We start from the raw sequence: 25,412 nt of genomic DNA, 5'->3' as shown, positions 1-25,412 counted from the left end.
CCATCTTGTTGTTAGAATATGTATTCTTACATATTAGAATATATATACATATATATGTCTCCTCAAGCTTCTCATTTACTTAGAAATAAAATAATTTATAAGTAGACAAATTGTGTGTGTATATAATAACAAAAGAATGGAGAGATCTAGAAACCAAATTGCCTGAATAGTCAGCTAAGTACTTTAAGCAATATGCATTTTAACTCCAGCAATTTTTGTATTAAACTTCAGTGATAAATAAGCAGAGCATACTGAATATCATGAGTGTTTTTCTTGATGAATCAGGGTTATCTCAACACAGTGCCAATGTCACATAATTTAGAGTTAAAAAGTGACTGCTCTTGGGACTCTTGAACTATTTGGGGTTGGGGGGTGGGGGTGGGGTTGCCAACAGTATATGAATAGAATAGTGTTATTCAGTAGAATTTAGTCAGCCTATAATCATGGGACTTGACAGGCTCTACATTTCTGGTCTACATGGTGCAATGAATGCCTATTCCCTGTTTTTTCCTAACCTGGCTTATTTTGATTTCTTCACCTGTAACTCTTGTTTCTATTTTACAGTAAACATACAAAGACGTATGCCAATAAGTAGGGGGAGGATGGAAAAATTGCCAGACAATTCTGTTTAATATTGTTCTTTTCACAAACTATGCACCCCAACGCAGAAAAAAATTTAAGAATTTCTGCGTGTTCAAGAGCCTTCAGTGCTTACACTGGTTATTGCAAAGTTTGCAGGAATCAAAATTTGTTGAAGATTCACAGGTCTATGATTTTTAATTTTGTGGGTCAATTTGACTGGACCACAGGGTGACCAAATATTTGGTTGAACATTGATTTGGGCCTTTCTGTGAAGGTGTTTTTTGATGGGATTGATATTTACACAAGTAGACTGAAGGAAGCAGATTGCCCTCCCTAATGTGAGTGGGTTTTACCTAATCAGGTGAAGGTCTGAATGGAATAAAAAAAGCTGACATGCTCTTGAATAAAGCACTTCCTGCCAGACTTCTTTTGCACTGGGCCATCAGCTTTCTTCTGCTTTCACAATTGAACTGAAACATCAGCTCTTTCTTGTTCTTGAGCCTGTCTGTCTTTGAACTGAAACTATACACTTGGTTCTCCTGGGTGTCCAGCTTGGGTCTTATCCTGAAAATCTTGGGACTTGCCAGCCTGCATAATCATGAGAGTCATTTCCTTATAATATATACATATATTATATAATGAATAATATCCTTCTAGTTCTATTTCTTCAGAGAACTCTAAAACAAGGCCCCTCATATAATTTCAGAATTTTGATGGACATAATAATGAAAATGTATTTCTTATGGCGTTCTTTAATCTCCTGCTATTTCTTGTATGTTTGTTGTTGCTCAGTCATGTCTGACTCTTTGTAACCCAGTGGACTACTCCTCTGTCCTTCACTATCTTGTGTATATGGTGTTCTTATTTGTGTGCATAGTTATTATTACAAGATCAGAGGCTAGTGGAGGTATTTGTCATGACCTGTTAACTTTTTCTTATACACTCAATTTCTTGACCAATTCATGCTTTCCTTTTGCCCATCTCAGAAAGATTTGGGGACAAGAAATAGATTAGCTCAGGGTGGCTGTATTAAGGATAAATTTATCTTCAATCAGCCTGCTTTTTAGAAAACAGTCTAGTGAAATTACTTCAGATTATATTTTCAAATTCATTAAATGGGTTATACCCTGGTGGCTCAGATGGTAAAGAATCTGCCTGCCATGTGGGAGACCCGGGTTCTATCCCTGAGTCAGGAAGATCTCCTGGAAAAGGAATTGGCGACCTGCTCCAGTATTCTTGCCTGGGAAATCCCATGGACAGAAGAGCCTGGCGGACTACAGTCCATGGGGTCACAAAGAGTTGGACACAACTGAGTGACTAACATTTTCACTTTAAATAATTTCAAAATCATTAAGTGGCTTCTAGACCTAGAGAACAGAGTTGACCCACTCCATTCTCAGATGGTTATAAGGAATACTGTATCTACAAAAAATATTATGGAAGCAGAATCTCCAGCTGCATATTCAACAGCTATTTCCCATTCCTCCTTGATAACAGATCCCTATTATCATTTAGGTTCTTGGTCTCAATTGATGAATCATGGAGTCTGAGTCAACAGGGTGGTATCATTTTCTCTTTGCCTGTGATTGTTTCAGAGGGAAGTCTGTGATCTATTTCTGACCTCTGAGATATGAGAAGAAGTATGTTGAGGACTTCTGGGAAAGATTTCACCTCTAATAAAAAAAGAAGGCCTTTTTTGCCCTATTCTCTATTTCCCCACTTTGGAAACTTTCAAATAAGTAGAGCCACAAAGCTATTAATAACTATGTGGTGATGAGCCTGATGGTGACATTCAATATCCTGAGGAGTGTAGAGGGAAAGGATAGGGGGAAAAAAAATTGGTTTTTAAGATACCACTGAACTGCCAAACCAACTCTAGGATCAGATACCTTAAGGCTTCTCGTTAAGTAAAAATCAAATGTTACAGTGTTAATTAGGCTTTCTATTGCTTTCAGTAGACACAATGTAGCTGGGATAATTTAACATGATTAATTATGTATTGAATGTGTGAATTTGTCTTTATTTTTCAATGACTTTTTCTGGTTACTTTAGCTTCATACTGAGTAGCCTACCTTTTCTTGCATTATACATAATTACATTATGTTAATTTCTGTTACATATTCTATTGACATTTCATTAATTTGATAGCCGGTGGGTGCCTTTACTTGCATAATGTAATCTTCAAACATACGTTATTAGAAATAAAGTATTTTTTTTACCCTAATGGTCTAAAGTACCCCTCTGAAGTTCACAGAATTAAGCAAGATGCTTTTTTTTGTTTTTCGCAAAATAACATTTTTATTCTTTAAGAAACAGCTTGACTGACTCCAGGCCATTGTAGAGACTGAAGTCCTCTCAATGGAACAAGCATGCCAACATGAATTGCTTATCATGAAATGAGTGCTCCCCAATTAACAAGCCTTCTTCATCAGCCAACGGGATCCATGTATGTGGACTTGAGCCAACACAGATTCTGAAGATACAGTAAGCTGCGTGAGTTTACTCTCTGCACTGCTGCCCCTTCTCATCTGTGTCTTCATGGGCAGATGAAGACAACTTCATCTGGGCAACTTCCCTATGGCCAGTTGATCGATGACAGACAAACTAAACCTGATTTACAGAAGTAAATGCCCAATATATCAACACCAGACAAAAGTAGATTGCTTAGGCATATGGTCCACTTGAGTGTAATTTTAAGAGAACTTTAGGACATATATTTGGTTTTTCACTATTCCTGTAAGGGGGGATAGTACTGATTTACACGTAGCGGGTAATGATTGTGCTAAATGATTAGGGACTTGGAAGGAGCAAGATTGGAGAATTGATAACAATGAGTTTGGAGGAAGAGATTGGGGAATGAACCAGAGTATGATAACATCTGTGCTTAATGTGAATGCTCACCAAACTACTGTCAAGAAGATTATCAATCAGATATTCAGGTGTGACACAATCTCTTTTAGCAGGCACTACATTGCTTGTTCTGAAGGGTAGTGACCAAAGAAACCTTGGGGATGGCAATAGGGAATATGCATACACTCAGCAACATGTTCTGTTCCTCACCAAAGCAAGTTTACCTGCAGCACCATTAGGTGCCCAACATGCAAGCTACAGGGATCAAAGCTAAGCACCAAATAAAATGTCTTTGGTGTACAAACCACTCACCTTTTGGCAGACTCACTGATAATTCTGACAATCCTCTATCAGAGTGGTAATGGGAATTTTGTAACTAGAATAGATGTTTATTCTAAGATATGTTGTCTCAATCTGATACTACTCTCCATGAGCATATCAAATGCTTCATATGATGCCATGGTATTTAATTCTACATTGCTTGTATGTAAGGAACTTGCTTCATAACAAGAGAGTAAATATTCATTGAGTTTGCCTGTCTCACCATTTATCCTCTCACCCTAAAATAACTATTATTACAGAATGGTGAGTATTCTATTAAAGACTCTGCTCTACTGTTGAGAGACAATGACCTGTAAGGTTGAGCTGATGCTAGAAGACGTGGTGTGTGTTCTGAAACTAGTAAACAAGTATGGGCTTGTTTGGTTTCTCCCACAGAGTAAATATTGAATACAAGAACCTTTGATCTGGGTTACAGATGTCATTTCACTGTTACAACTACTGATTCTTTTCAAACTTTTGTCTCCTATCTCTGAGATTCTAGGTGAATTAGTATCCAAAAGGGGAAGATCGACAGCAAATATTCCATTGAGTTTGAGGATGAGACTGCTATGTAGACCTTCAGTGCTTCTCATGCCTGTGGACAAACAGTTAAAAATTTAAGAGTTGGATCCATTGTTGGCTGGGATAATAAACCTTGACTTTAGAGGGGAATTAAAATCTCAATTTCTGAGAAAAGTGGAAAGGATCCAGGGGATCCCATCCAAAATTTTGCAAGTCCTATGGTAAAACTTAATGAAGACTAATTGCCAAAATTTAGAAGAAACCAAGATATCCTTCAATAAGTGGATGGGTAAATAAGCAGTGGTACATCTGCACAACTGAATATTATTCAGTGACTTTTCTTTTTCTAGAATGAGCTATCAAGCTATGAAAAGATATGGAGGGAACAGATGCATTTTCTAAGTGAAAGAGGGTAGTCTGAAAGGGCACACTACTGTAGTATTTTAACTATATGACATTCTCAAAACTGTATGGAGACAGTAAAAATATAAATGGTTGCCAGGAGTTGGCGGGAGAGGGGTAAATACATGGATCATGGGGTTTGTAAGGCACTGAAACTATTCAGAGAGATGCTGTAATTGTCGATACATAACAGTACACACTTGGAAAAATCCACAGACCTGTGCAACACAAAGACAGAACCCTAATGTAAACTATGGGCTTTAGTTAATAATAGAGTATCAATATTGATTCCTCAGTTTTAACAAAAGTACCCCACAAATAACAAGATGCTAAGCTTTTTTGGAACTCTCTGCACTTTCTCACTCATTTTTTCAGTAAACTTATAACCACTCTAAAAAATGAAGTCTATTAATTTTTTTTAAATAAATGAAGAGTGACCACAGCAAGCACACACAAATAGATTATGAAGGACATTTCTGTTGAGAATGAAGATTTGGTCACCTTAAAATGTAAAATCTGACTGTCAGAGATGTTAGCTGAAGACACATGGTCGTAGACACCAGTAATGACCTGGTGACCATCCACAGAAACAAAGGCCTTAACTTCCACTCATGTCTTTTTTCTTGTATTGTCTTGTATATATTTATATATCTTCACAGTTTTTCTCCTATTCTTTCCTTTCCATTACTCCCTCTTTTTTTTTTAATGTAAGGTATATTGGAGGTTAATTTTGAAACAATGCATAACAAGAATATCAAGACAGTATTAGTGATAGACTGAGAAGAGGAACAGACATCATCCAGAACTCTTGGACTTAAAGTCAGTGTTGTGACTGATGAGATTTTCAGATTATCCCCTTGCTGGAGGGATGTAGGAAAGTGTGCACTTGGAGAAATCATTGTATTATGTTAGGAGAAAGTATGGGTCTTTTGCATTATTGAAAAAATGAAAGTTTATGTTAATATTGAGCAAATCAAAGCATGAGTATTTATTATTATTTGAAGTTTGTTCCTATGTTTGAGGAATTCTCTGGCCTATCAGTCTTGATGGAAGCAAAAAACTATTGCTTTAGAAGTTGGGCTTCCCAGTTGGCTCTGTGGATAATGAATCCACCTGCAGTGCAGGAGCCACAGGAGACATGGGTTCAATCCTTGAGTCCAGAAGAACCCCTGGAGAAAGGCATGGCAACCCACTCCAGTATTCTAGCCTGGAGAACCCCATAGACAGGGGAGTCTGAAAGGCTACTTACAGTCCATGGGGTTGCAAAGAAGTAATTGAGCAGGCACACACACTTTAGAAGCTGAATTGCCAAATGCATGCTTTCTGTGCCTCCTTGCAGCTGGAGTACCACCATATGATTTAGATTCTGCCAATTTGTTCGCCTGTGCTCAATTTTTACTTAAGAGTTCATAGGAAAGAAACAGATTCAGTTAACCTTTCAGTTTCTAGTGGAGGCAATGCAGTAACTGCTAAAGTGTCTGTTGTGGCGTGCAGTGGGCGTGATAGCAGTGGTTTAACAGTCCGCCTCGGATTGCGAAACAGGGATGAGCTACAGTGTTAGTTCTTAGCAGAGCTGTCAGTGGTTTCCTCTCTGAACCAGTTCTACAGCATGGTTTGGGGCATATTTTCTGGCTGCTTCACTTTTAAGTCGGGCTTTCCAGCCTTTTCAACAGTTCCACAAGCGCCCCAATGCTTGTTATAAATTTATTTACTGTTCAAATCAGGCCTATTAGGCATCTGTAACTTACATTTTTAAAAATTCAAGATAAATATAAGAGATGCACAGCAAACATTTGTCTTTTTAAGCTATAATCTATGTCACATCAAGTAAAATGAACAAAATTCAACAAGCTGAACTGAGGTGAAGACCAACCATATCTTAAGCCTGGCTGGACTTAAAAATGTAACTGGACAGACCTGAGGTTTTTTGACTAAGTAGGAAACAAGTTATATATATTTGTAACCTGTTTTAAAAGGCCTGGAGTGTTTGGGTCCAAATGTCCTGGCTAAAAATGTTGACTCTAATCTTGTGGGAAAAGTGGAATGTGAAAATATGCTGATAATCTGAATCAGTATTTTTCAGTTCTAGGTAAAAACCTTTTTTATATAGATTTTCAATAAATAGTACATGGAAAAGGAAATATTTGGTTAATTATAATGAAAAGTATAGGTGTAATCATAATTAGATTTTTTTTATTTTTCACTTCTTGAAATGTTTAACATGTCTTGTGCTTTGTGGATCTCTAAAAGTGTGGCAAATACAGCTGGATATTTTCCAAATGTATTTGAACATGGGCTATTTTACTAATTAAGTTAGCAAACAAATATCCCCCTAACTCTGGCAAATCTAGTATCAATCAATTGTGAGATAACATTTTGGTGCTAGTATATTTGAGTAACTTTGGTTGTGAGTAACAAAAAGCATAATTTAGACTGGCTTTTATAATAAAGAGAATTTGGATAATAGTAAAGAATTCAAGACAGTTTGATACAGAGCTTTAGCGATGACACAAAATAAATACTTCTTGTGCTCTCTGTGGGGCTTCCCTGGTGGCTCAGAGAGTAAATAATCTGCCTGCAATGCAGGAGACTGGGGTTCAATCCCAGGGTTAGGAAGATCCCCCCGAGAAGGGTAATGGCTACCCACTCCAGTTTTCTTGCCTGGAGAATTCCATGGACAGAGGAGCCTGGGGGGCTACAGTCCATGAGTGTCTCCCTTTGACATTATTAGGTCTCCGTTTTACTCTGTGGCTTGAAATTCCATGTCATCACAAGATAACTACCTTATGCTTCCTCCGCCACCATCAGAGAGAAGCTATTTTCCCTTCAGTCACTGAATAACAAAGCTGTGCTCTGCTCTGATTTGATTAGCTGAAAGCATATGCTCCTTCCTGCACCGATGATCATGACCAAGAGTTCTTGGCATGGGGTTATCTCACTCAGATGTTGTCATGGCTGGGAAATTCACTGTCTTGTTAAGGAGTATGTGTGGGTGGGGAACACTGAATGCTTAGGAGGCCACGATATGCACTTCCAACAATAGGTCACTATATGTATTTCCATTTCAGTAAACTTTGTCATTAAGATACCGCTGGAACAACAAGCAAAAAACAGAGCCTGGCATTCCCAATTCTATTGAATTGACAAAATAAGGTTGTTTTCAATTGAAGAGTTTTGAGTCTTAAACATGCCCATATGTTCTAGCCCAAATTTATTTTCAAAACTTCTCAGATCCATATTTTTAAGTTCTTCTATTTTTTTTAATGTGTACGTATATTATATATATGTTATTATAATGTATAACTATGTAAAATATTTGCACATAAACACCCCTACAGATATTAAACTGTTTTCACGAAAGAATGAAGAAAAATGATGGGTGCAGAAGTTGAAAAGAAAACTTTTACTTTATTGACATTTGAAGAATATGCATCTAAATATTTTACTTTGTGAATATATTGCTATTTTCCCAATTATATTTGTTATGGCTTAAAATGACAGAAAGGTATTTTCTCACAGTTCCAAAGGATAGGAGCCGGAAATCAAGCTGTCAGCAGAGCCAGGCTCCCTCTACACCTCCTTGGAGCTTCTACAAGGTGTTTGCTACCGATCCTTTAGGTTTCTTGTTTTATAGATGCATCATTCCAATCTCTGGCTCCATCATCACACAGACTTCTTTTCCCTTTGTTTGTGTCTTCACATGGTGATCTCCCATAAATTTAAACACTACTTTAAGACCAGAAGATGAGATCCCTTAAAAAAATTTGGCTCTCACCTAAAAGATGTCAAAGTATATGGTAGGGACTTCCCTGATCATCTGTGTGGTTAAGAATCTGCCTGTCATTGCAGGGAACATGGGTTCAATCCCTGGTCCGGGAAGATCCCACATGCCTTGGGGCAACAAAGCTCATGCTCTGCAACAAGAGAAGCCACCACAATGAGAAGCCTGCACACAGTAACTAGAGAGTAGCCCCTATTTGTGCAACTAGAGAAAGGCTACAGGCAGCAAGGAAGATCCAGTGCAGCCATAAATAAATAAATAATTTTTTAAAGTGTATAGTAGATGTACTTTACTCCTCAGTCTCCTCTATAGAAATTTAGAAGGCCCCTATAATTCAGAAGGGCCTAACATATATAATTGCATACGGACACCAAGGTCTACAGTTGTCAGCCAATTACTGATGGAAAGCTATAGGATGTGCCATAGAGGTGGCAGCTCCTGGGTTTGCATTAGCTTCCAGCAGTCCTTTCTACTGTCTCTGCCATGTTTCATGTTACTATTATTTAGCTACTGAGCTAACATGCTTATATTTATAAAGGGTCTCGTGTGAACCTGCAAATAATTAAAGACACATTAGCTCCCTGGAGGGCCAACATGATTCCCTGAACAAGCCAAGACACCTAGGGACCTAATCATGCAATTTCCCTAAAAAGCTTAGCTTTGAGGAAGAAGTCACATCATTCAGCAATGAGTATTATAATTACTCACAGCAGTTTGCCTGGTGCTCTATAACATTCAATTTACAGAATTAAAGGTAATACAATTCAAAAGAAAAATAGCTGGTTTTAGAGAGTGAATGGCTATATCAACTATTGGAAATGTCTTTGGGTTAGAGCCTCCATATTAGGGTTTTCCAAGCTTTATACTTTTAATTAATAACCAATTTAGCTTGCTACAACTTCCTTTAAGCTTCTCTAGGACAAAATAAGTCAGAAATTGATTTTTGACTATAAGCCAAAAAGCAAAAAAGCCATAAGAACTGGGAAAATTTTGAAGAAAGTGGTCTACCAGGACTAGTCTTCCCAAAAGGATAAAGACTAATCAGACAGATAAAGAACCAGGTATAGTACAAAAACCCTATAAAACGCACCAAGAAAAAAAATTAATTTTTTAAGAAAAACAGTTTAACCTGTCAGAGAGAAGAGTTAGCAGTTTGGACAGGAAAAGAGCCAAATAAAATTCCAAGAATTATTTGAAGTCTGGAAGATGAAGCTTTAAATGTTCTCAAAAAGAATTGGGATGCTAAAGGACAGAGTTTAGTTAAAACATGAGTTTCCTATAGTCTCATCCCCACTCAATGATTTCTAGCTTTTTAGAGTAGTATTATATGTTTATATCTAAAAATGTATTTCATTGTTTATTTAATCACAAACATCAGAAATGTAATGGCATTATATTTAAATAACTCATTGGGTTTAAAATGAAAAATAAATGTCTCCCTCCCTCTCCCCTATCTACAATATTACCCAAAGGTAGGTGCTGTTAATAATTTCTTGGTCAAGAAAAAAATAAATTCTTTGTCAACCTTGTATATTTCATTTACTTTTTAAAAAAAGTAGTGTACTATACTAGTATACATGCTATCTCTGCCTGCAATGCAGGAGACCCGGGTTCGATTCCTGTGTCGGGAAGATCCCCTGGAGGAGGAAATGGCAATCCACTCCAGTATTCTTGCCTGGAAGAATTCTTTGCCTGCTTCCAAAGGAGCCTGGTGGGCTACAGTCCATGGGGTCGCAGGAGTCGGACACAATTTAGCAACTAAACCACCAATCACCACCATTCATGAACCTTGACTGTATTATTTAATAATATGTTTTAGGGCCTTTTTAATAATAGTATATATCTCTTCCCATGCTTTTAGTTACTGCATACTGCATCATTCAGATGTACAATTATTTATCTACTCATTCCTTTACCAGTGACTATTTATGTTGTTCCCAGTTTACCCTTGCAGACAACTCTGAAATGAATAATCCTTACACATATATTATTGTACATATATTGTAGGGTTTGCTCTATCAAAGAGAATATACACTACTAATTTTGGTGTTTGTGTGTGTACATGCTCAGTCAATCTGTACTATCTGACTCTGTGACCCCATGGACTGTAGCCTGCCAGGCTCCTCTGTCCATGGGGTTTCCCAGGCAAGAATCCTGGAGTGGGTTGCCATTTCCTCCTCCAGAGAATATTCCCGCCCCAGGGATCGAACCCACATCTGTGTGTCTTGTATTAGCAGGTGGATTCTTTACCACTGAATCACCAGGGAAGCCCCACTAAATGTGGTAGATGCCACTAAATTGTACACCTGAAGTTTGATCATTATACACACTCTCCAAGAGTGTGGGTGAGCACAGCCTTGGTTCCCAACCAGGTAGTCGGCAATGAAAGATATTACAAAATATGTTTTGCCAATTTATTGGTTGAAAAATGACAGTCAATGCTATTTGGATTTGAATGCCTTGAATTATCAATGTGATTGGACATCTTTTCACAATCGGTGATTTGCCTCTCTTTCTCTGTTGCTTTTCTTTTTCTATGTATATAGGTTTCTCCTGCTTTCAGAAAGTAAAATGTTCCTGTGAAACATTTCCTAAGCCAAAATGACCTACGGAAAATCCATTACCTTAGGACATGTCTTGCTAATGGACACACAACATAAATCAAAATAAAGCACAGATGCTCATAGACACAGTTTGAAGCTATTGGCTCCTTGATCCTGAGTTGCTGAGTGCGGTTCCCAGGAAGGTGCTTGATGACGCTGGGGGTGGGTGATGCCTCTAAGACAGTTCCTGGCAAAACAAATGTTGAATGTTATTTTTTTCACCCTTATTTTACAAAAGCAAAAATTTTCTTTAGACTTCTTTCAGTCAGTGAGAAAGCAGGTGCTAATATAAATCTTTTGTAAAAGTGAAGTGACAGAAAGCAAACTTCAGAAAAGTGAGGGATAGATGTACTTACCCATGTCGTCCACCTTTCATCTGTATGTTGGGTTCTTCACCGTTTTCTTAATAATTTGTAGGTTTAAAAATGACCCCCTTATCAGCTGCGTATAATTCTAACAATCTTTCTCAAGTTGTTAAAAATGATTATGGAATTTCTTGATATTTAGAAAGAGTAAAAAAAATATTTTATGTAAACTAATTTTGTTCGTTACCATTAGTAGTGCTAGGTTTGGAATCTTCCAGACCTCTATGCAGACCACTTACAGGAAATTTTCCTTGGAGATACATCACCTTTTCCCATTTGATTGTTGAGCAAAGAATAACATTACCAGTGTGAGGCACTGAGGAAATTTAATCAATGCATAATTGCTTTTAATCCTTATCATACTTTTATGAGATAAGAGTATTTACCCCTAATTTAAGGATGATGAAACTTGTCTGAAGTACTTATGAAATTTGCTTAAACTCATAAAAGAAGTGGTGAGACCAAAGTTTAAATCTAGGCAACATGAGTCTGAGTGGGTGTACTTTGCCTCTACAGCAACTATTTCCTTTTGAGATTTCTAGTACAACGTCTTCAGCATTTACAACACTTATTTTTCATGTCTCTCCCCAAGAAATCCGCTGTATGGTAGGGGACACATTAATCTCTGCATTCCCCAGACCATAGCACAGGGCTTGGAAATTAGGAAATGATGGAAAATATTCACTAAAAGACTTATTAATCTGTGATAGTTGTTATAAACAGTCAATTAGTTGTCCATGATTGCCAGTTGCTAAAAAGAAGTCAAAAGAAAGAAATTACAGGTCTTTCCTTTTAGAATTTATAGTTTACTAAAAAAGGTAAACTACACATATTTATGAATGACTGCTTAACCTCCAAGAGGCTGTGTTAATAATGAAGCAAACAAGTTTGTTCATAAATGGCTGGATGAATGAATGAATGAATGAATAGTTTTTCTTTGCCCTGCCAGTTATTATTTTTCCAAGACTGCTACTCTTATCTTATTATTTTTTTAAAAAATGTATCAATCTGACCTTCTAACAAGAAATAATTGAGTGTGTGGCTCAGTTTGGAAGCAAGGTATTATAGAGTAGAAATTCAGGATTAAGGTCAGATTCTGTGCTACTCTGCTGATATAGAAAAGGCTGATTTTTAGCTCAGTTCTCCAGCTGAGTGCTAGATGAATGCTGGCAGTCTGAGATGGTGAGCCAGTACAACTGGCTTTGAAATATGGCTCTGAAAAACTCTGTCTCATTATGGCATGCCACATATGCTAACATTTGACCCCTGGAAAAAATGATGGTATCACACTGAAATCTTAGAATTTTTTCGTATTTCTCCCTAAATGGATTTCTCTCTATTCCATTCTTATGTTAAATGCAGACAGAATTCTTACTCCTATAAAAGGGATAGTCAACTGAAGCTTTTCCTTCCATTATCACTAAAGTGACAAAGCTAATCCAGAGATTATACTACACCTATATAATCATAGTTATTATATAAATATGTTGTAGGTATATAGCAGGGGTTCCTAACCCACAGGCCATGGACCGGGACTGATAGGTGGCCTATTAGGGACTGGGCTGCCCAGCAGGAGGTGAGCGGCAGGTGGACAAACCAAGCTTCGTTGTTTTTACAGCCGTTCCCCATCACTTGCATTATAGCCTAAGCCCAGCCTCCTGTCAGATCAGTGGTGGCATTAGATTCTCACAGGAGTGAAAACCCTACTGTGAAATGTACATGTGAGAGATCTAGGTTGTGCGATCTTAATGAGAATCATCCCCAAACCACCACCACCACCACCTATCCCCTGGATCCATGGAAAAATTGTCTTCCTTCCATGAAACCAGTCCCTGGTTCCAAAAAGGTTGGGACCACTGATATATGGGATATGTCACAGGCTGAGTTATGCCCCCATCCCAGTCATGTGTTGAAGTCCTCACCCCCAGGACTTCAGAATGTGACTGTATTTGGACAGAGGGATTTTAAAGATGCAATTAAGGAAAATGAGGTCATATGGGTGGTACCTAAGCCAGTAGGGCTGATGTTCCTATTTGAAGAAGAAAATTGAACACAGGTGTGCATGCACACAGGGAGAAGAAGAGCCTGTGAGGACAAAGGGAGACGAGGCCATCTACAAGTCAAGGAGAGCGGTCAGAGTGAGATCAAGCCTGCTGACACCTTGATCTCCAACTTCTAGCCTCTAGAACTATGAGAAAGTGAGTTTTGTTGTTTAAGCCTCCCAGTCTGTGGTGTTTGTTTTAGCAAACTTAAAAAAGCTAATACAGAATATAGATGTTTATGTATACATAAAAACATATATATATGTTAGATGCCCTTTATATATGTACATGTGTACATATGTATATATGTATATGTACATGTATATATATAAACATTCTTTCCTGGTAAGTGGATAGCAAAAGAAGAAAAAAGTCTCAAATCTGTCTTCTTTTCTGCTATTTTTAGATTGTAGACTCTCCTCTCAGAAATAAAGTAAAATATTAACAAAGTAAGCAGAAACGAAAATAATACTACTTTTGACCCCTGTGCAATCTTTTCTAGAATTACTGCAATGTAGCTCTTCATTTGCATTGAGACGTTTATGTTCAAGGTTGTATTAACATGGAAGAACTCACTCCTATTCCAAACATACAGAAATAATAGATAAAATATGATAGAGGATTCTTTTAAAATACATAGCTGAACCAGAATGATAGAAAAAAAATCGCTGTCTCCACCAGGCACAGAGTCAAGCATCACATTGCAGGTTTCTGTAAGACCCAAGCCTAAGGACTGAAAGTTGGAATATATTTTGAGAGAAAAAGAGAAAAGATGATAATGCAAATTTGCTAAAAATATTAACAATGAGTGTAAAGTACATGTGGGTATTATGGGCGCTACTGGTTTTTTCATTTGCTTAATTTCAAACTTAAGTTTGAAATTCTTTTCAAACAAAAGATCTTTAAGTTGAACTCAGAAAGATACTTTAGGGTAACATTTTCACACCTCGGCTTTTCAGATACAGGTAAGCAACTGTATACAGATACACTGAGCAAACGTCATGAAAATACATGCATATCTACGTATACCACCGCAAGGAGATCCAACCAGTCCATCCTAAAGGAAATCAATACTGAGTATTCATTGGAAAGACTGATGCTGAAGCTGAAACTCCAATGGCCACCTGATGCAGAGAACCAACTCACTGGAAAAGACTCTGATGCTGGGAAAGAGTAAAGGCGGGAGGAGAAGGGGAAGACAGACGATGAGATGATTGGATGGCATCACCGACGTGATGGACGTGAGTTTGAGTACGCCCTGGGAGTTGGTGATGGACAGGGAAGCCTGGTGTGCTGCAGTCCATGGGGTCACAAAGAGTCGGACACGACTGAGTGACTGAACTGAACATACACCACAGTGAAATTGCAAGATACTAAAGATTCTCTGGAATGTACCAGGGAGGAAAAGCAGATAACCTGCAACGAGAGACAACTAGTTTATTGCAGACTTTTCTTCATCTGCAATGAGAATCGGCAAAAGAGAAATAATATCTTCCAATTTGAACCATCAAACTAGAATTCTATAACCAAATAAACCATCATTCCATGGAGTAGGGTTAAAGAGGTTACCAGATGTATAAAGAGAGATTTAACTCACAGATGTCACTGTAGGTTTGCTTGCTAAGGTAGCAGTAAATGGATATCTGATAAGCTTACTGGGAATTAATGAAGAGCTTTTCACAGCTTCCATCATGTGTCCTCACTGAACACACGGAGTTTTGCACTTGCTATGGAAGGTTCTCCTGCTTCCACTACAAAGAAATTGCGGCAACCTCACCACCTCAAGTGTAAGAATCTCTCTTTCAGTTTGATTCTTGGTCTCTAGTCCCTGTTCATGTGTATGCATGTTTGTCTGACACAAGTACTTCTCTTTTAGTTGTTTAATTCTAGAGACTGTCTCTTTCAAAATTCATTCTATTCACCTCAACCATAAACAGTAGAGTTGTACTAAGTGAGCCTGGTTAACTGTATTGATTGCATGGCTTTTATTTGGTTAGCACATTTCTTTATAAAATATTTATGCTTAGATGGAGAACTCCATATAAATTCAACTAGGAGAATATTTTCCTTTGTGGTTATTGGACACTTAGAGATGTACTGTTAATTACTCTTCACTGAACAAATAAGCCCAAATAAAAGTATTCAAAATATAACTGTTTTGATCTTGCTTTCAAATGGTATATGAAGTAGCCCACAAAAGGCAAATAATATTCAAGGAAAAATGATTATTTCTTAAAAATTGGTACTGAGAAAGAAAAATGTGTGAAGTGTGAGGAAGTATGTAAGAAAAGCTTGAACATAGATGCATCTTATATTAAAATCTATCTGCTAAGAATTTCTGATTGAATAATGGCTAGGACATCATAAAAATATATCATATTCTTTATTGCAGAGTATCTGACACAATTGCAATAATTTATTATGTGTGAGTTTGATGTATGAAGCAGGGCACCCAAAGCTGGTGCTCTGGGAAAACCTGGAGGGATAAGGTGGGGAGGGAGGTGGAAGAAGGGATTTAGGATGGAGGAGACATAAGTATACCTATGGCTGATTAATACTGATGTATGGCAAAAACCATCCCAATATTATAATTATCCTCCAGTTAAAATGTTTAAAAAGGAAAAAAAAATCAATTTAGACTTTTCAAGAAGAAGAAAGCAATATGCTGTCTTTTAAAAACTAGTACAGAAAAATAATAATTATGAGAGGATAACAGGCCCATTAATTTATTAAATACAGAGATAGCTCTATCTACCTCTCTCTTGCACTATTTATTTTACTTTTTTCTTTCTATTTCACTTACTTTTCAGACCTCTGTGTGCCCACTGTCTCTTGAGAGGGATGTGAAAAGGCAAAGCAGAGGAAAATGTTTTCAGGCTCTGGTTTCTAAGGTTCTAAGTCTTAAGGCTTAGAAATACAGAGGATTCTAGACTTACCAACGTATTTAGAGGCAGAAAGGAATTTTCTCCCACCTTCTCCTTAAACCAAAATGAAACAAAATAAAAAATACTTCGGGTTCAAATTAGAAGAGAGATAAGGGAAGATAATGAACTTGGGAAGAAGTAAGAGCTGGAGAGAGGGCACCCTTAGGGTCACCCTAACGGGAAGGAGGAAAGTTGCAACAACCAACAAAGACCTGCAGCCACAGATATAAAGATGTTTACTTTGTAAAAGTTTGATTTCATACTGTCTTTTCATCCTACAAGGCAAGTGTTGAACATGACAAAATGGAGCCACCTGTTGTACAACAGAAACCAACACAGCTTTATTAACCAATTACCCTTCCATTAAAAAAAATTTTTTTTAAGTGGAAAAAAATGGGACCCACCATGAGGGCATGAAGGTGTCTTTGTAGGTAAAAAGTTGGTTACTTCTATATTAAATTTTCTTTTCAAGAAACTCATAGTTTTCTAGTACATACCAGCAATGGTCTGGTAGACTGTTTACATTGTTTTTATTGATTTATTTTGTTTTGACTCTTTATGTCAGTCAACAATTACCACAACAATGCTGAGTAACAAATCCACTCCAAACTTCGTGACTTAAAATAGCAATCGTTCACTCTTATTTATGTGTCTGTGCATCATTTAGGTTGGAGTAGATAGGACTTGGCTCCAAGTTGCAAGTTGAGTCCAGATCTGCCCTACATGTCTGTCTGGGAACTAACAGATTATTTAAGTTATGTTCTCCCCCTGGTGATGGCACAGGTGCAAGAGAGCAAGTCCAACCACACTCGCACATTTCAAGCTTCTGCTTGCTTCACACCTGTGAACAACCTATTGGCCATGACAAGTTGATGGACCAGTTCAAAGCCAAAGGCAGCAAAGTGCGCTATACCTGAGAGGAGACCAGACAGTCACATCTCCAGCAACAGTTAGAAGTAGACTTTGCCTATGCAGATTGGAGGGCAGGAGAATTACTGAGTAACAGTAGAATCTATTCCATTAAATTTCAGTACAAACATTGGATATCGTAAGTTTGCTTTGTCAATTCTTGAAGTGATTCTATACTGTTAAGGTCAACGGTACTTACATTTTTGATTTATAAAAATTTGCCGTATGACAACTTTTCATGGATGACTCACTTTCACAAGATAGGAGAAGCAGCACTCATTTTTACTGAGTTTGTCCTCACTAGGGCGTTCTGTAACCACTTTTCTATGACAGTAACTAGTGACAGCAATATTAATTCTAATACCTGATTCTAATGTAAATTTCCCTTGTAAACTGTAAGAAGTTTACACAAGTAGAACAATCATTTTACACACAAAATATTCCCTAAACAGGGCAGTAGAAAGGCCAGAGACCCCAGGAAAAGAGAAAGTCAGATTCAGGAACTAAGACCCTGAAACTGCTTTTAGGGATCAGAAACTAAGGGAAAGGGAAGACGGCTCTTAGACTGCTGTGAAGTCAAGTAAGAAATTTTCAAGAACCGGTCCACTGAGTTTTCAAGAACCTTTTCCTCTTGCTTTCATAAAAGCAAAATCCTAAATAAAAACCAACCAAGTGACTCTGAAAAGAGTGCTCCAAGGTAGCTGCTTGTTTCAAATCACACGTGCTGCTGCAGCTTTTGCTGTTTCATCTCAACAGTCCTGGAAAGAATCTATTGCCTCTCTTCCTTTCTTCTGCCATCTTTCCTTCCTCCCTCCCTCCCCTCCTTCCTTCCCTTCCTCTCTCTATCTCTTCCTCTCTTAAATAGCTTTTTTTTCTATATATATTCATAAATTCGAAGCAATGTGAAAGCCCATTTAAGTTTACACCTCTGCTATTAGACTAGACCACACCTAAAATAACCTAGACAGAAAAGAAAAAAAATATGGCAATTGTTGGCAAACTTTCAGTTGGAAGTTTGCTAATGTCAACATTTTGGGAGGCTGGTGTGCCAGGTGGCAGGAAGAAATAGACTCGTATTATATGGGATGTATGAGCCCCTGGCACTGACTTGAAGCAATGCTGCTATTGTGGCCATGCTTGGTCTTGATGAAATCAAGCTTAGGTTGAGCCTGGCATAGCTCTAGGCTAAGCTGTTGGTTAAGACTGATTTGCTGGGACAGGCAATAACTTCCCTAGAACTGCAAGCATTTAATATAGTGTGACTATTTACGTCACCTCCTGCCAAGTTTGCCATACAAAGCTATTGTTGAGGAGCTCTAGCCAGCAGATATTGAGCAAGTCATGTCATGTGTTTTCCCTTTCCAAATCTTTCAGTGGCTAAGAAATTCAGATGCCTGTGCTTCACACATAAGTTCCTTCATAATTTGACTTTTGGGTAGCTTTCTAGCTTCATCTGTAGTAATATTCTGTCCTCCTCATGCTTCATGCAGTGGCATAGCAAATGTTTCACTGTCAGCTCTCTGGAGAAGAAAGTTGAGTGCCTGCTTTGCAGTGATTCTGAGTTCTGTGGTGAATATCCCTATTTCAGCTGATTTGAAGCTGCCAGTGTGAAATCACTGAACGTGGAGTGAGGAGGAGGTATATACAATTGATCGTGCAAGCTTACAGGAGCCAGCTCAGGCACACCACTGACTCCAGACCTTCCCACAGCCTAGAATGTTCTTCACTTTCTTTACTCCTACTCTGCCTCCAACACTCAGCATCACTGATACCTGTCCCCCACCCCCCAGTTCATCTGAGTTATATGCCTGTTGTCTGTGTTTCTATTTCACACTGTGGAAGGGTACTCTCCTTTCTTCTTTTAATGAGTATTTATTGAGTGTTTTATTTCACACATTAGCTTAAGTATAAGAGAAATTCTGTTGAACAGAGCAAATTACTCAGAATCAGGGCACATTTGCTTAGCCTTGTAAGAAAGGAAGACAAACAGTATGTGTGGTAAGTGCAATGGAGTGGCACCAGTGTAGGGCATAGTCTGCAAGCATTTTCAGTATTTCACTGTAAGAATAAGATGAGAAGAAATCCAAACTGGGAGGAATAAAATATTACATTTTTGAGATATTTCACCTCCCAAAATATTTGTGAACATCCAAGACCTAGTCTAGAGAAATGCAGTAAAGGTGTAGTAAATGAGACCAGTAAGAGATTATTGCCTTCATTCTTTCCCACATCTGCCCCTAAAGGTGGAATGAGTAACTGACCTGGGATTAACAAATCAGAATACTTCATCTACTTGACAGCAGCGATTATCTAAAAGACAGACCTTTGACCCAAAGTGGCTAATTATATTATCTTGATCCTGGGATTCATGTAGATTTTTGGGGAAAAAAGCCATCTTTCATCTCTACCCAGGCTTAATAAGCTGGAATGTTATAGGACTGAGGTTACCAGAGGGCCATTTTCCCTGATACTTGGAAACATGAAAATGCCAAGCAGAAATGGAAATGAGAAGAGAGAGAAAACGGGTTGAGTTGAAGCTCCAGTTCAATTCCCTGAGCTGCTAGGTCTGCCAGCTCTTGCTTTGGTCCACTACACCACCCAAATGTACTCCTCAGTTGTCTGAGCCAGCACATCAAGTCTTGCTTTTGCTGGTTTGAATGAGAGTTCTGTGATACAACCAAACATTTCCCAACAAATATAGTGACCCTGGATGTGAGCTGGAGGAGGTTAAGACTGGCTTATAAAAGCTGCACCTTCAGTGAGACACTTGTCTCATGTTCCAGCTCCTTCCTCTACCTAGAATCTGCGTGGGCTTCCAGATGGCATGGAGCACACGGACAAGCCCTACAAACATAAAGAAGAGGAAGTCCCTGTGAAGGGACTTTTCACTTATAACAAATGCATCCAGACAATATGACAGAACACTACCAGGTAAACTGGGGAAGCCAAGAAGAAAGTAGTCAACTGTAGATAGGGGTGAGGAATAGAAGTTTTTAAAAGCAGCTCTTTAATAATAGTTAATTCTTACTAAGCTACTGCTATATTTCTCTTCGGATTTCCCAGGTGGTGCAATGGTAAAGAATCCACCCGCCAATGCAAGTTGCACAAGAGACACGGATTTGATCCCAGGGCCAGGAAGATCCCCTGGAGAAGGGAATGGCAACCCACTCCAGTATTATTGCCTGGAGAATTCCATGGACAGAGGAGCCTGGCAGGCTACAGTCCATGGGGTCGCAGAAAGTAGGACACAACTGAGCATAGCACAATATTTCTCTTTACGTGGGCTTATCTCATTTAAAACCCTTCAACTGTTAATGGCTATGGGCCATTGTTCTCCCCATCTTTCAGATAAGAAAACTAATTGAGATTGCATAAATTGCCCAAGTTTCCAATTCTAGTAAGTTAGAGAGCCAGGATCCTGTTTTACTCTAAAGCCCAATGGGATGAGTGTTAAAGTTGTTCCACAGTTGATATTACAAAGAGAAAGAACATATATAGGAAGTTTTTAGATGAATTAAGAAAATATTGTAATTACACAGAACCCAATTTACTGCCAACAAACAAACACAAACCCCAAATGTTCAGTCATCTAAAATTATTTGGAAATGCCATGTATTCCTCTTAATTTGGTGTATTACAGACTCGACATTAATTAGGGAAAAACCTAATTAACTTTACGTAATCCACTTTCCCTCAAATTTACTGGAATCTGGAGCCATCTTGGGGCGAAATCTCTTTATATAATATAAAGTTAATATCCCATTGGATACTTTTGAGGAAATGCTTCTCTTTTTCAGAAGGAAGCATGAAATGTCGAAGGTCATAACAAAGTGAAATCAATTAATCAATACATCTGTACTGAGTAGCTTCAATACACTCAGCACTGTGCCAAGAGCCATTCATAGGCAACAGAAACAGCATAAGTAACAGGCAATCTAAATTTCAAAGAATTTAAAGCAAAGCAATAAAACACAATAATTAAAGCTTCAAGTCAATCCAACAATTATCCATTAAATTACTGTGCATTAAATTTAAACAGTCTCTTTTGTAAATTCTACAGTGGTTACTGAATTGAGTAAAACTAGTTCCTGCCTTCAAAGAACTTACAGTCTAGAAATGGGGAGTTAGAGAAGAGGAAATATTAGTGAGTTGGAGAAATCAGAACAGATTTTTTTGAAGAAAAGAGTATGTGGTCTGAAGGAGTTAGCTTAAATTTATATTATCTTTAATAAATAAAGACCTAAAATTACTAACTAAACAGTGTTTATAAAAGAAAAGGAGGAAGCTGTGGTACATATACACCACGGAATATTACTCAGCCATTAAAAAGAATTCATTTGAACCAGTTCTAATGAAATGGATGAAACTGGAGCCCATTATACAGAGTGAAGTAAGCCAGAAAGATAAAGAACATTACAGCATACTAACACATATATATGGAATTTAGAAAGATGGTAATGATAACCCTATATGCAAAACAGAAAAAGAGACACAGATGTACAGAACAGACTTTTGGACTCTGTGGGAGAAGGCGAGGGTGGGATGTTTTGAGAGAACAGCATGTATATTATCTAGAGTGAAACAGATCACCAGCCCAGGTGGGATGCATGAGACAAGTGCTCGGGCCTGGTGCACCGGGAAGACCCAGAGGAATCAGGTGGAGAGGGAGGTGGGAGGGGGGATCGGGATGGGGAATACATGTAACTCCATGGCTGATTCATGTCAATGTATGACAAAACCCACTGCAATGTTGTGAAGTAATTAGCCTCCAACTAATAAAAATAAATGAAAAAAAAAAAAAAACATGTTAATGTGAGTCAAGAAAAAAAAAAAAGAAAAGAAAAGGTATTGCTATCCACAAGACATAAAAGCTCCTAGGAAAAAATAATAAAAATCCAGAAAAACCAATAGGAAAATAGAGAAAGACTACAACAGGCAGTCACCCTCAATTATACTTATATACTCAAAAGACTATAAATTGCCAATAAGCATTTGAAAAAATGCCCAACCTCACTAATAATCAGGGAAATACAAATAAAAACAAGGTGAATATTTTTCATCCAACCAATTAGTAAAAGATTTAAAGATTGATAGTGCCTATTGTTGAAAATGTTGCAGAGAATTAGGTATTTGCAAAAAGAGTTGGCAGGGTACAAAACAAGATAGTTTAAGAGCAATTTGCTTGTACCTATCAAATAAAACGCCAGTTCCCTGTGATTCAATCAATCCACTTCTAACAATCTATCCCAAAGAGACCGTGGAAAATTTGCATAAAAATATGCATTTATTGCAAATTATTTTAATCACAGAACATTTTGAAAAGCCCATCATAACTGCAAAGGCATGGTTAAAATATGATAGTGCATCCATTCAATAAGATTCTCTGCAGTAGTTAGAAAAATGCACTAGATCTCTTTGCACTAAGTTCTCCAAGACAACAGAAAAATCAAGTTGCAAAACAATGTGTGTTGTGTGGTTCCTTTTAAATTAAAATATATACGTATAAATCTATGAATAGATGTACATTTGTGTGTGGCTAGATGAATGCAAGAATGGGAGGATTCTTTTACAATTATTAATGCCAGTTACTTTTGGAATAAGGAGTGGAGTTACAGGTTATGATGGATAGGAATTTTCACATTGTACTCTGTGTACTAATATGTCTTAAATGGTTTGCACTGAGAATACATTCATGCAGTTTTTATGCCCTTTAAAAAATAAACAAAGAGGCATTTAAAGAAAGTAGAATTAAGACGGGGCTTGCCTGGTGGCTCAGCTGTAAAGAATCTGCCTGCCAATGCAGGAGATGCAGGTTTGATCCCTGGGCCAGGAAGATACCCCTGAAGAAGGAAATGGCAACCCACTGCAGTATTCTTGCCCGAGAAATCCCATGGACAGAGGAGCTGGTGGAATATAGTCTGTGGGGTCACAAAAGAGTAGGACGTAACTTAGCTACCAAACAACAACATCAAAGAATTAAGATAAAGATTGAGTGCAAGCTGAGAAGGATGAGTTTTGCATGGGATGGTGATGAATCTAATATAACTAGGGCTGTGGATGCATCTATAATAGAAACGGCAATTAAAGTTTAATGAAAGACAATTGGACTAAGATAAAGAGACCCTTGGAACTAGAAAGAGCAGTTCAGGTTTCATGCTATAGCTTCAGTATTTGTTAAATTCACTAGGATTGTGAGGAAAGACCATAAAACCTCCACATGACCACTGTGCTGCTCTATTTGACCTTAGGTTAGGGAGTGTGGTAAGGATCAAATTCAGGCGAATTTCATATCATACCACCTAAAATTTTCCATTTTCAAGGTGACTTTGGTTTGCCCCTACTTTGGTTGTTAGAGCAATAAGATGAAGTCAAGAGAGCATGATTCGTTTCTCTCAAAGCAAAACTACCAGCTGCTTTATAAAGAAGTGTCCAAATCCACTTGTTTTAGAAGAGGCCAGTTGGGGCTAGCTAGCAGGATTTTGAATTGTATGGATTTGTTTCCATTATAGAACAATTGCAAGAAGAAGCTATATAAATCTAAAAATTGGCAAGAGCTTTGAGATTGCCTTCCTTCCAGTAGCTTCCCATTTCTCTCAAATAAAATCTCACTTCCTCACTCTAGCTTAAGGCCCTTGTTGACCCCTTCCCATAGCAACCCCTCCAATTCAACCTCTCCCTTTTTCACTCTGTTTCTACTACAAAGACAAGTTATCACAGTGCTGTTTCCATGGTTGACCAAGTCTGCTGGGCAATCCCATGGGCATTTGCTACTGATAACACCATTTGGGAAAGGGGACTGTTGTCTTTGCCAACCCTGCCCCCATCCTCTTTTCTTAATCCCCATGGAATAGCAGAGGTCACGCTTTTACTTTAGACTTTACTGAGGGCTGGGATTCATTTGGGAAAGGAAGTTCATTGCAGGAAAGAGAAATATAACTGCCACTAGAAGAGGCTATTTTGAGAAGCCATAGGCTCCAGGCTTCCCTCAGAATCCATTATAGGACTTCTTGTTGGCCTAACTCTTGGCCTGCTGCCATTAGTGGGGCCAGTTTACTCAGCGGTGAGACTTCTGAACGTTTATTTTCCTTAAAGTTCAGTTCAACTGCTAAAAGATTTGGAAAGAGGAAAAGGTTCACTGCCCATTAGGTGCCACCTCAGAGAAGCTAATGAACACTTTTGTGCCTCAGTCTCCTCTTTTGTAAAATATGAAGAATAACAGTATAGCGTCCCTATAGGGTTATTGTGAGTTAAATGTTAACATAGGTAAAACTTTTAGAGTAGTATCAGGCTGGGCAACCAAGTTCTGAACAAGCGTGAGTTATTAATATCCACATCACACCGCTGAACTTGCTGCCACATTTCCATTACCTTACACTTCTGCAGTTGAATATTTTAGCATAGGTGAGGAATTTACATTTTTTTTTTCTAATAAATTCTATCAGTTGGCTTGGGATATTTTTTCTAAACCAGTGGAACGTTTTTGGCTAGACCCCATCATCTAACACACAGATTATTATGTCCAATTACTGTAGCATATCACAGAAATTGTCTCTCGTTGTGAAAAATGATTTCTTTTTAAAGCATAGTGATTGAGGGCCTACTATTTACTATGCTCCTAAAGGCATGTGTGTGTGTGTTTGTGTGCACACAAGTGTTTAAGGTAGGGATACAACCTCCTCATCTCAAAGGTGAATATAGTTTTTAATAAGACCACAAATAATCTAAATGTTTAAATAAGAGTCCGAGATGAGGTGGGGTAAACGGGACACTGGCTTGTGAGCTGAGTTTGAAAGCACCGTGTCATAAAGATCTAGCTTAGCAACGTTGATGGCTTGGTAGTTTTTATTAGAGAAACTTCTCTTGTAGAAATGCATACCAGATAGAAAAGTTTCTAATTTTTTTTCTTATCCCTTAAAATTTAAAAATATTTAAATATAGTGCACCTTCAGGGCATGAACAGAGTGAAGTTAGCTTTGTTTAACCAAAACAGGGCAGCCTGTAAAGCCTGAAGAAAAAAACAACCAAAAAAAAAAAAAAAAACAAATGTAGGGCAAATCACAAGAAGGCTTATTTTACAGAGTGAGTAGTAAACCAGGAGGTGATCCAGGCCA

This window comes from Dama dama, chromosome 25, assembly GCF_033118175.1.
Source record: "Dama dama isolate Ldn47 chromosome 25, ASM3311817v1, whole genome shotgun sequence".
Taxonomy (NCBI): domain Eukaryota; kingdom Metazoa; phylum Chordata; class Mammalia; order Artiodactyla; family Cervidae; genus Dama; species Dama dama.
The sequence above is the reverse complement of the archived record's forward strand: the minus strand, read 5'-3'. Positions refer to the sequence as shown.